The 12,906-nt window shown below is 43.2% G+C and overlaps 1 protein-coding gene across 2 annotated transcripts in view; it reads left to right on the plus strand.

Annotated features, from left to right (window-relative positions):
• Positions 1 to 1,649: 1,649 nt before the first annotated feature.
• Positions 1,650 to 12,906, plus strand: part of NAP1L1 (nucleosome assembly protein 1 like 1) — a 29,146-nt gene continuing 17,889 nt past the window's right edge. The window contains exon 1 of one of the 2 annotated variants that reach the window (XM_054631554.2): positions 1,650 to 1,666. The gene's annotated coding sequence lies outside the window, so the exon portion shown is untranslated. Of the gene's footprint in view, positions 1,667 to 2,064; positions 2,220 to 12,906 lie in introns of those variants that run through there. The other variant, XM_054631553.2, reaches the window with a different exon arrangement.

Below are 12,906 nucleotides of genomic sequence, written 5' to 3' on the forward strand. Positions count from 1 at the left end.
CAATTCAGGTAAGAAGTAAGTTTGTTTTCTTCTCTTTCCACACATCTGTGATGGCAGGTGCCATGTGGAAGCAAGAGCTGTGCCCTTATATCCTGTCATTTGTCCCTTTCTAGCTGTTCACAGAAACTGCTTCTTACTGAAGAATGTTTCCATATCTGTTGTTCTTCAAAAACTGCTAAAAAGCCCTTGGTTAAGGACTTTGGTTTTATTTTGTCTTATGAGAAGGGGCTGACTTACTTGACTAATTCAAACCCCAAAAGACATTTCTGAATTCTGGTTGAAAAGCATTTCTCTCCAACCCAGAGGTACATTTCCAGCTTAGACATGCTTAGACTAGTGCCCAGCCTTTAAGTGTGGCTGTTGACTACCTTACGCTCTCTACTCCACACTGCTGGCTTCTGCATGCCTCATTGCTTCTGTGCCCCTTCACAGGGGTCACTGGGTGTCACCTCAGGGTTCGGCATGTCACCAGGTGGCAGATCTCAGAGAGACAAGCAAGGCGAGCCACTGCCTTGTGACTCACTTATTTACAGTTGATTGCCACTTTAGCTGATTGAATAAAGGGAACGCCTGCAATGGCACATAATTGTTGTTGCAATAATAGCAATCGACTGCTCATTTTTACCACATGCCTGCTGTACTTCTCTGCCCTCTTCATATTCCCAAGCACCAAACACCTCGGATAAATAAGACACTAGTATCCAGTACAATTTAAAAAGGGTTGCAAGTGGGGGTTCAGGTATTTTAATTTTAGAATCATGTGGCATCCCCATCTCTGTTTCTCCCTAATTCCTGTCACTCAGACTATGCTGTGCTGTCCTGGATCCTTCTTTTTCTTCCTCACAGCTTTGTGGTTTCAAACTATTTAAAATTGAATGATGTAAAGAAGCCCACCTTCAAAAATTCAGTGTGCTGGGGAATAGGAAGGCATCCTTAAGTTCTCTCCATAAACTTCTGTCTTGCAGATGGGATTTATTTGCCACAAAGACATCTGCTTTTGGGGGCTGAGATTTTACTGCCAAACACTGGAACAAAGCTGGTGTGGGACCATACGGAATAGAATCCTTTATAGTTTCCTTGTTCTTAATATAGAATGTGTTGCAGATACTTGGCAGATCCACTACTTTTTCTTTTGCTTTCTGTTGTCATTTTTATTATTTAAATAGATACATTCAGGCCGCAGATTGCTTAGACAAGTAGATGGAAGAATTTGGTAAATTCCAAAGAACACACATTAGGTATTTGGCAGTATATCCTCAGCAAACAGCTCTAATGCCATCTCACCATGTGTCTGGCCATCCCACCTGATTGTATTTGGAATCACCGGCTCCTTCCAGCCAAGGGGAGCTGGAAGTCTCAAAGACAGTTACATTTGTGTACGTTTAATGTAGATCACAGATGTCTTCTCCAAGTGTGCTCCATGTTATTACTAAGACCCTGAGCATGGGAGTGAAACTCTAGAAAGGAATCCTTTTTAGGAACGGCTTTGTTTGGAGCTCAAAGTCAGGCATGACAGGCACTTGCAGGAAACCAAGTCTCTGGCAGGCGAGTAGGGCAAAGCAAAACGGGAGGGTTGGAGCTGTTGCTGCCTTTGGCCGTTCACCCCAGCCAAGGAGAAATGGTCGAAACTGCTGAACCACCGCGGTGCCCAGCTTGGTTTTTCAAGGTAAGCTAGTACTGACTGTGGTTTTGTGGTACCTGCGGCCTGTGTGAATACAGTTTACCTGCCCGACTAACTTCTATTTATGCTCAGGTGCCTTCAGAAACCCCCGAGTACAGGCTTCAGGCAGCACCGAAGCACTCGGGGTGGCATCGCACCCTGACTGGCGGGCGGGGGCGGGCCCGCCCTCGCCCCGCTCCTGCCGGGGCAGCCCCTGGCGGCTTGGCCGGCGGCGTGGGGCCCGTTCCCCCGTTCCCCCGGGCGGGCGGTACGTGAGCGGGCGCGCGTCCGGGGCTGCCAGCGCGGGCGGCTCCGCGCGCGCCGCCGCTCGGGCCCAACCGCCCTCGGCCAACGGCCGGCGCGCGCTCCCGGGGCGGGCGGGCGGCGCGAGGGCGCGCGCACGCGTTGCCATGAGACGCGGGCGGCGGGGGAGGGGGGTTACGTGGTGACGTTAATTCTATATGAGCGCGAGCGGCGGGAGCGCGGGTCCTTTCACCGCCGGCCGCGCGGCGCCTCCGCCTCGCTGCTCCTGAGTCACCGCCGCCCGCCGGCCGCGCAGGTACCGCCGGAGCGCGGCCGCCGCCGCCGCCCCGGGCTGGGGGTCTGGGGGGCACGGGACGGAGGCGGGGGGCGCTGGGCCCCCCGCTCTCTCTCGGGGAGGCCGTGGATGCCGGCCCGGCCTAGCGGGGCCCCTGGGCTGGCGGGACGCGGGGGGCGGCGGTGCCCGTGCCACACCGGGTACCAGCCCGCGGGGCGGCCGCGCCGCTGCTCGCCCCCCGGGCCCGCAGCGAGCAGCGCTGCCCGCCGCCTCCCGCGCGTCCCTCCGCTGCGCCCCGCGGAGCGCCCGGGCCGCGCTAGGCCGGGGCCCGTGGCGTGGCTGGCGCTGGGGGGAGGCGGGTCGGCCCCGCAACACGTGGGCGCCCGAGCGGGGCCGCGCCCGGCGCGGCCGGGGACCGGGAGGGCGGCGGGGCCGGAAAGCGGCGCGGGGAGGAGCGGGTGAGCGTCCGGCCGGGCGCGGGGAGGGCGCGGGAGGGGCTCGGTGCCGGTGCGGCGCGGGGCCCCGCGCGCCGTGTGCGCACATGGCGGAGCGGGAGCGGCGATGGCAGCGCGCCGTGGCCTTGTGCCGCCTCCCGCGCCTTGTTCCCGCTCCGTGCGGAGCCGCGGCGCGGGTGTGCTGTGCTCTGCTGCTGGCAGGGGGACCCAGAGATTCAGCCAGCGGACGGGCAGCTCCCTGCCTCAGGGTACAGTGGTGTCCGGGAGTTCAACATGTCGCTTCTCCGGGCGCCTGTTAGCTGGTATCACCCTAAATAGTGTCCCCAAGGAAGGCTGAGAAACTACCTGGAGGATTTGGTAATTACAAGTGGAGCTACTATCTTGTGTTCAGCATTCGTTTAGATGTATAAAACATACTCTGTTCCATATTGAATGTTTAGGGGCCTTACACTGCCAATACTTGTGAGACTTTCAACATTGACTAAAAAACCGACCTCATCTGCTTGCAGAAAAAACACAAACCTTTTTTCAAGCAACTGGTATAGTAATAATACAGCAGCACCTTCCACATTTTATCTCCAAGCTCTCTGCAGTTAGGTATATGTTTGAAGTCCTATTGAGATACACTTTGACTAGTGTATCTCACTCTAGTGAGAATTTCGTGTTTTAACTCATTTGTGGAGGGTAAGAGAAGTGGGCACAGTGTCTGCAAGGTATGACAAATACTCTCCTTTGCTCAGTTCCTCTTGGGATTTTAACATCTGCTGGTAGATGCTACATTAATCAGGCAGGAGATAGTGCCTGATAATTTTAATTACAGTCATGAAATGAAACTTGAGGGAAGAGTTAAGGCCTAAGGCTGTGAACTGCTGAAGGTAGTTTTGACAAACATGTTAGTAGCTTTTCAGCAGCCTTCCTGCTGAGCCCATTTTACAGTGGTACTCTTTAAAGAATGAGAGAATCACTGTACTTTGATTGAAGCAATCTGAGTGGTTTCCAGTCTCTTGCAAATCCAGAAGTTATATTAATCCTTAGAGGAAGATAGTATTTAAAATATGCATACATGGAAATTTAAGTGATTTGGATGCTTCTGTACCGGACAGAAGTTGAGGCCGCTCAGGCTTTGAGTACCTGAAACATTGGTAGAAGTGCTTAGAACAGGCCACTGACACCTGAGCTTGTGTGTGTGTGTTCCACTTAGTCCTGTGAGAGTGATACATCTTAGCAGTGTTACTGCCCTCCACTTTTTCTGTGCTTTGTGACAAGTCTTGGATATCGTGTGCTCCTGATTTCTGAGGCCAGGATGTGCACAGGTGGTAGATAGGTGTTTTTCAGAGCTCCTGGTCTTTCTCTGACTTTGACAGACTAGGAGGTGAGTGTTGGAAGCACACAGAAGTACCGTGCTGCATCTGTGCTGCCAGCCCAGTGTTTCAGAAGTGCCCAATCTGCTGCAGTGCTGCCTGTTTACACGTACACAGTAATGCTCCCACCATCCCGGTGCATCATCTACCCCCTGCCTCACTCAGAAACTATTCCTGGGAGCAGGTGGGGGACTTGTTATAGTGACCTGCTTACTAAACACCCTGGAAAGGTGATGTGGTTTTTTTCTTAGCTTTGAGCATGTGTGCACAAGCGAAACTGAAACCAAGGTAGTGTGGGCATGGTGTTATAAACCTCTGTTACCAGAGTTTTCACAACTCTGAGTGAGACCTGGATTTTCCAGGCTGAGGCCATGTCCTCTAATACAGAACTCCACATCTATGAGGAAACTTTGGCTTACCCTGTACATTTGATAAAAACCTGTTTATTCACCAGGCTCCTAAAAGTTAAAGCAATGGTAACGTGAAGAGCTTGACCTATCATGGCAGAAATTGTATTCCTTCAGGGAGTAAAATAGCTTGAGGATATTAATTTCAATAGTGAAAAATTTTAGGGGAGGGAAATAAGATAATTATCTTCTGTTTTGAGTTTTGGTTCAATCCTTTGGTGAAAGCCAGTTTATTCCAGTAGAACATCAGGTATAATGAATATGTCTCTGGTATCTTCACCTTTTTGCTAATGTAGTTGTAATGCAGTTCATATTCAGGTTCTTGTGAAACAGCTGCAAACATGGCATATCTCTAACTAAGGATCTGATTCTAAAGGAAACTGCAGGAATTGGACAGGTTACAGAAAATGGAGATGCAGGTGTTCTTTCAATGCCTGTTTGTTTTTCTGCATCCCTGTATGCATTCAGTGCAACTTTAGCTCTGTGATTTTCCATGAGCTGGGAGTGCTTTGTATTTGTGAGGTACAGATAGCCATTTACAACTTTGCAAACAGAAACAAGACTTTTTAATGCTGGTTTTATTTTAGTACAGCTGAGGAGTCTTCTGAACTGCTCTGAGCAACAGCATTCCTTTGAGCTTCTCCTTAGGGAGGTGGCTAGTAAATAATAGAGTGGAACTTCACAGTACGTGTTTAATCCAAGGAGGGGTTGTGATGATGGGTTTAATGCTTATAGGTCAGTTTTCATTTGTAAATTACTTGGCATTCAAAAGTGATTATAATTAAAGCTAATTCAATCTAGCTGATTCTCACTCAGAGGTTAGTGCATTTCCTCATCACCCAACATTGTTAATCTGGAGAGTAGGTCTGGTGTCATAATGCATTTGTCTAGAAAACCAGACATGCCTGGAAGGCATCACAGAAGTTGCTTGGGGATTCATTTGATGACCTTCTGAAAAATTAGGCTATTTAGAAGCAACGTGTGAGGGCTTTGAGGGCTTCCTACACTAAATGATTATATTATTTTCTGAATCAGCAAAGTTGAGGCAGAAGTAAAAATCCTAATTATTGATGTACTTGTGCATTCAGTCATAACTTTTGACCTTAAGTTTTCAGGAAGACTTCACATATTGCAGATTAAGTCTTCAGTTGCAGTCAATTAAAAAAGTTTGCTAATTTACCTTTGATACGCCAGAATTACTTAAAAATATAAATAATTTAAGATATGAACATCCTGAAAAATGAATCTTTGAAATGAATTTGCATCATCTGCTTAAATGGAGAGGTTATCTGCATCCTAACTACTTGTCAAAGGTTAAACTGCAGGTCTTTCCTAGATAGAAAGCTGTTCAGATTTTTAGTACTGGAAAATACAGATGCTTTTGGGGGCTATGTGCTTAAATGTACATCTGCACAGACATGACTTGCAATGGTGATGTCTCAGTTAAAATCCTAACTTACCACAATGAAAAGACAGTTTGCACATCAACTGTTTCATCTTGTCATTGAGGGCTATAGAAGAAAGTACTGCTAGTTGCTCCTTGGTAGATTTTTATGTTAAATGAAAGCCAATTTTAGATACAAAACTGGGTTTTGGATATACCTGTAGATTTGAAGCATTCAACTGATGATTTTACATTTATTTGAAAAACTATCACTGCCACTACCAAATAACAAACGAGCAATGAAGAAACCTTCACCCAAAACATGAGAGATACTAGAATTAACCAAGTGTTGGAGATTCTTGTTATGAGGTTTGACAAAGTTGGTGCCTGCAATCTGGAATGGACAAACCCCAAGACTTCTAAGAGCCACAATAGAAACATAAATGTTATCTTTTCCGATCATCTGCACTACGATTGATTCAATCCACTACTTTATTTAGGTATTGTGCAATATGCAGTGTTTCAAAGAACAGAGAAGCAGTTCTTTCAGATTTCTTGTGGGATGACTTGCCCACAAGGGAAAATTTTGGTTTAGTTCAGGCCCTCGTTAAACCTGATAGACATTGAAAAGTCAAGTTGAGGAATGCAGGGAGGGTACATGAAAAAAAATTGTTCATATTGAAACCAAGTTTGAATCAGTTATTTTTGAACTTCTTGTTAATGTATGTATTTTTGTGTCATTTCTTGTTGCTCTTCACTCAAATGCAATTAATACAAAAAAGTGAACTGCTTCTGTTGCTCAGGTATTCATGTTGATAGGCCCTTAACTGAGCTAGTTCCTCTCTTCAGTGTTGAGCAGTGGATACAGTATTTTTATTAAGGATACATTACTGAAGTGCAGGATGATCATATTTTGTAATTGCATGTTTTAGTCACCATGTATTCATTTCAGATCTTGCCATTTCTGCATGTTGAGTAGAAGTCTTCAGTGGACTGCATGCCATTACATATGTCTTTAAGTAGCAGGTTTTTGACCTTTTGAATTCTAAAGTAGTTAGAATTGCCTCTTTTTATTTGTTACTTTAGATTTCAATACTATTTATTTTGCCTCACTTGAGTCACCCTTTTAAGCAGTTGTTAAATCGTGATACTGCAGTATCTTTGAATGTTGAAGTATGAGCTGGTATAGTGCTTTATGCTGTTTCTTGCGTGTGTAGGGTGGCTTTATCAGATACATGCTTGCTGTGTTTGAACTGGGGAGATCTTCATGACACAGTTTTACCACCATCTTCAGTGTTTTGGAGGTACCACATACTTCCATATTGCTGCCAAAGGCCAGATTGAGCAAAATTCACAAGAGAGTATTTCTGAAGATAACTTTGTAAACAGTGCTCAAGTTCCATGGTTCAAGTTCTCTGTAGCCCTACTACATGTTTACAATTGCTTTTTAAACTGCACGTGTATTCATTTGAAAGTGACCGGCTGAAACCATAACCATGGCCATTCTTCTGTTGGGTCTCTACTGCCAGTTGTAACATCTCATTCCAATAGCCTCCAAAATGTGTTAAAGTTGTGGTTGTGTTCTTTTTTTAGTGCACACCAACTTGTTGGTTGAAAACTGTGTGCTTTAAAGTTGGTAGTCTAGTAGTGGCCTGGCTTCCATAGAAAAAATACTGAACAGAAGCTAACAAAGAAGTTGCTAAATACATTTAGGAATTTCAGTGGCTTCTTGATTAGTGAATGAATTTAAAATTGCATTCATCAGATGTTCTAGCAAAAAGCACGCTTCTGAAGTGTGTACATTTTTTTCAGTATTTTGTAACTTTCTTTTTACAGAAGGATGCTTAGATGTTTTTGAAGTCAAATTGGATAAACTTGAATGCTGCAGCATGTGAGTTTTGCAGATAGTAATGTAATTGCCAATATGGTTGTGTTTGATTATGTGGCCATCTAGGCAGCCAGTTAATGCTCTTTCCCATTGTTTGATGTTGTGGCATGCACAAGTTTGGTTTTTATTAAGCTGTTACAGTGCACCCTGCTACGTGAAGAACTTTGTTTAAACACAATTTTTTTTTATTACTTTGCCACTTTTTAAAAAACTGAATACCTGCACCAACATGAAGTGTATTGGGAAATACTGTCTTAGGAAATTTCAAATATTTCTTTATATGTAAAGACTTCGATTTCAACCCTCTAGGATGGCTGCAGTTCTTCGCATTATCCATGATGGGAAGTAAAACCATAAAAAGCTATAGTAAGTAGCTTGTTTTTAAAAAAAAGTAAAGATCCTTGTTAATTTTTCCAGGTTTGGATTTAAACTTGTTACTTATCTAATAATGAAAGATTGTTCTACGTAGAAATTGTTAGATTTTCTGCTGAAGAATCTTGGCATTCGGAACAAAGGCAACATTGTGTGCTAATTACCCTATTTTTAGAACATGATCACGGAGCTCAGGTCAGTAGCATAGACAAGCATACAGATGTAGTTTAGTCCTGATTTTAATTTGTAATTTGGTAGTACATCTCTTTCTTGGTATGGAGGCTCTTTTCTGCTGAAAGAGTAAACAGGCACTATCTAAAATGCAGTAAAAATACTACAGAGAGAGGAGTTCAGTATTTGTTGATTGAATCCTCATTTCCTGATAGAAAATTAGTTCAGGGGAAAGCTTACAGTGGGGTTCTACATGAATGAAAACAAATCCTGAGGTTACTAATAGCTGAGTAATATTATTACTTATATACATGATCCCTTTACTTTGTTTTGCAGAATTTTACTTTTTTCCCATCAACTGGCATTCTCATACAAGTGTAGAGCACTTCTAAGTTGAAATGTGGAAAATGTGTTTTCATGCTGTAACATGTATATGTGTATTGTGCAGAGGCCTGCAAGGACTAATGAAATAGTTGCATTGGCAAATGAAGTTGATGCCTTTACCTCAGGAGTTATTAGGGAGTGCAAAATAATACCACTTGAAGGGGAAAGAGCAGTTTCAATTGTGTTGTTACTTGGTTCAGCATCCTAATGTTTTTATCATGTGTATTTGTTCTCTACAGTCAGAATCTGGATTTTGCCACATTATCATAAGCCAGATGTATCAGTACAGTGTCACAGTAACTTCTAACTTGCCTAACCCTTTTCATGAGTTATAGAAGGTACTTGCCTGTGACAGCCTGTCTCTTGACCCTACTGATACTCGTGTAACTGAAGGTCTAACACCGTACAAAGAAATGCTTTGAACAGTTTTTAACTTTACTGTCATTCGCACATTGATGGAAGGAAGGAGCTATAGGGTTATGCATAGCTAAGGAGCAACTACAATAAACTTTTCCAGCAAGGTTTACTTTCTCTGACTTGAAGATCATTCAGAAGAGAAACTGGCTGTTCCCTTTATGAAAGGAATGTATCTCTCACATGATGATATGAGTGCTTCCCATCTCGGATATTTAAGCTCATGTGCATAGCTAGAAGTTGTTCTGAGTGTGTTTCGTGAAATGCCGCTTCTTGTCTGAATTTCTTGGGCTTTTCTGCTTTGTCAGGACACCTTACTTCAGCTTCTGCTAAGGATTCCTGTACATCTCTATGCCAGTTAGCATTTCTGCTGTTAACTCTGCATGTCTATGGTACATAGTGGATGAGTTGGTGCTAGCACAATAAGTTGTGTCAAAATGAAAGGATTTGAGTTACTGCAAGAGTCCAGTGTCACCTTCTTGTTACTGTATTGAGGCACCTGGGTTCCTTGCTTCCACTGACCTTTAGCTCCTTAGTCTCTTTATGCAGAATTTAGTAGCTTTTATATTAGTATTGTGTTCTTTATTAGATCATACTCTGTGTTCTGTGCTTATATTTGGGCAGACAGTTTTAATTATCTCTTCTAGATTTGCAAACTTAAATAAATTTTGTCAATTTTTGTTCCTACATTAACAGTTAAAAATATTTTGTTGACAGAATAACTTTGTGGCACTAATAAAGGAATTGTCTCTGGAGAGTTCAGTGGCTGATAAAGTCTTTCATAACACAGATGTGATATGTTGATGTTCTAGCTCTGCACTACTCTGCTCATTTGATTGAGATTGATTTTCTGTTTTGGACCTTCAGCTTTCCTAAGAAGGCATATTTTTTCCTTAAGGTGAATGATAACATGTTTATCTGTTTACCATGTTTATCTGCTGTGTTAATCATAGAAACATGGAATTGTTTAGGTTGAAAAAGGCCTCTCCTCTAAGATTGAGTCCAGCTGTTAACCCAGCCCTGCTGTGTTCACTGCTTAACCGTGTCCCCAAGTGCCACATCAACACATCTTTTGAGCACTCCCAGTGGTGGTGATTGCACCACTTCCCTAGACTGCTTGTTTCAATGCCTGACAACCTTTTCAGTGAAGAAAGTTTTCCTCATATCTCATCTAAACATGCCCCGGCATAACTTGAGGCCATTTCCTCTCATCCTGTTGCTTGTTAACCTGGGAGAAGAGACCACTCCCCACCTAGCTACAGCCTGCTTTTGGGTTGTAGCAGGGAGTGATAGGTCTCCCCTCAGGATAGTAATAGATACAATATTCCTTTGTTTCATGACCAGTTTTCATGCTAGTGGTAATGGATGCATGAATTTGATCTCACAGGTATAAAGGAAACACTCGGTCTTGTGCTTTATTCCCTTTTAAAATGACATTTTTAACCTGATGCATTATTCCATTGCTTCTTTTTGAAGAAGAGCTTAATTTTCTCCTAGTTACTATTGAACTGTATGATCTTCTCTCTCATAATGATTTCCCTACCCCATGATTGCTACCATAGCTTCTGCTAACAGTTTTGGAAGGAGTGATGCATTTTTTGGGTTGTAGTCCCAAGACATTTGAAGTGTGAAACTCTACACCATGTACTGTGCACTTTTGAAACAGTCACTCAGTTTTCACAGAATTGTTTAGGTTGGAAAAGACCTTTAAGATCACTATGCAGAGCATCTGAGCTCTTTAAAGTTACAAACTTCTGTTAGAGATTTTGAGCAAAATACCCCAGACAATTGTTTTGGCCATGTGCAGTCAAAGACTGTTTTCTAATTGATCTCTACAATATTTTAATTTTTGTTTCCTGTATTTATTGATGATGATGTAAGGAGAAATCTTACAAGTTAAGAATTTCAAGTCCTGGAATTCTAGGCAAGAATATCAGTTAGAAGTAACTTCTAGTGAATGTATTGCTCTTGAGTTTCCCAGTCTTTAGTGAGAGTTGAACTTGGCTGGTATGATGTCATTTGTCTGGCACCTTTGGTTTCTGCACACATTGCAAATAGTTTACCAGACTTAATCCTGATGATTTTTTTTAGTACAACTAGCTGTCCTCCTGTGTGAGCAATTTGTCTAGAGGAGGGGAAGAGGTGTTTCCTGGAAGGGGAGGATATGAAATCTGTTAGTGGTGTGGCGTGCTCAGAGCTGCTGAACAGCTGAGATGTGTTGTCAGCCTGCCAGCCCTGGGGCTTGTGCAAAAATGCCATTGTTTTGCTGGAGGAGCCAGTGTCTCAGGAATGTCTTGCTGCCTCAGCTGACTTGCAGCTCACATCGCTGTGACCTGCCTGCCTGAGGGCGAGCGGATGTCCGGGTAATCTAATAGCGGTGTACTTACTTGGGACACCTAAAGCTGATCTGAACAAGAAAAGGCTTCTCACCAAAGCCTGTGTCCTAGCTGTAACATGGCTGGTGCCTCTGTGCAAATTCAGGTTAGTTTCTGTGTGGATAAAGGAAAGATTAGGAAGCACTGAACACTTGGAGTTTGTATTTCTAGCTTCACTTATGCAAAATCACTCAGTGAAGAAACAAAAAACCTTAAAAACTGAAAGCTCACTCATGACTTACTTGAGGATGAACACGTGAACATTCTGCTTGTATCAAACTCCATTTCTTGAAAAGCATGACAGTTTAACAAGATTGTGTCCTTGAAGCCTAATGAAAATAGCAAATTGTCACACAGTTTGGATAAGTTTTAAATTTTAGGGGAATGTTGCTAATTTGTAGTAATTCTGGAGTATACACTCAAAACAGTGGGTAAGCTAGTGCTGGATTAAGTCTTCCAACCTTTTGATTTTGATAAAGCTTTCTTGTGATGGCAGGCAGGCTTAAGGTACCTGTATGAAAGAGGTTTTAAATTTAAACCTATAGGAAACTTGCACTGTAGCTTGCTTTTCTGTACTTTTGCTTTCTTTTTGTAGCATGAACTTCCTACACATTCTCTTTCAAGCCCTGAAAAGATAACTGTTGCTTTTCTTCTGCATATTTTTACAATGAGCAGCAAAACATTGTAAGTAAAGCCAGTGGGTGCCTCTGTATTTGACGATAATGCAATCTACTGCATTCAAACAGTTAGTGGCTGTAGCTGTTCAAGTAAGAGGGAAATAAAATATTTTACTAAGATTTATATTTTTAAGGTTTTTTGAATGCTGGCTTTATACAGGGGTGTAGACTACCCTTTTCCTGTGCTCATAAGCCTCTTCATGCAGTCAGGAGGCCTATATTCCAAGCAGTATCTTAGTCCAAAACAGTTACCTAGACACTGAGGCTTGAAGTAATACACCAGCTGTATCCAGGTTTGTTATAATCATGCATTGACAGCTGGTGAACTGATATCTCCCTGGCACTGCTTCAGGGAGTGATGCTAGTGGTTATGTTGCTCGCATGCCAAGGTGTAGCTGCTGTTTATGAAAGTAAATGCACCTATGAATGAACTGGGAAGGACAGCTGTGTCTTATGGAAAGTGGACTGATGGGAGTTCTATATTTAAATATTTATTGCTGGGGAGATCCTGCAAAATAAATACTGCAGCAATTTATTAGAATGCTGTTGATTGTGGTATGTAGTGTATTTGAAACTCTCAAGACTAGACCAGGACCTTGAGCTGGGCATTGCTCGGAGATAGTGGAGGTTGTTTGCTCTTAAGGAATGTGTTTTCTCAGTGCTTTTTTGCAGTGTTTTTGTTTCTGTTTGGGTTTTTTTTAGCCAGTTGAGCTGTGTTTGCAGAGAAACTTATGGTTAAGTAAATGACAGTAAACAAAATGTGGTGCAACTACATCTCTTCCATGCTAGTGGGTTGCACAGATTAGCCTAAATGTCTGCC

This window comes from Agelaius phoeniceus, chromosome 5 (assembly GCF_051311805.1).
Source record: "Agelaius phoeniceus isolate bAgePho1 chromosome 5, bAgePho1.hap1, whole genome shotgun sequence".
Lineage (NCBI taxonomy): Eukaryota > Metazoa > Chordata > Aves > Passeriformes > Icteridae > Agelaius > Agelaius phoeniceus.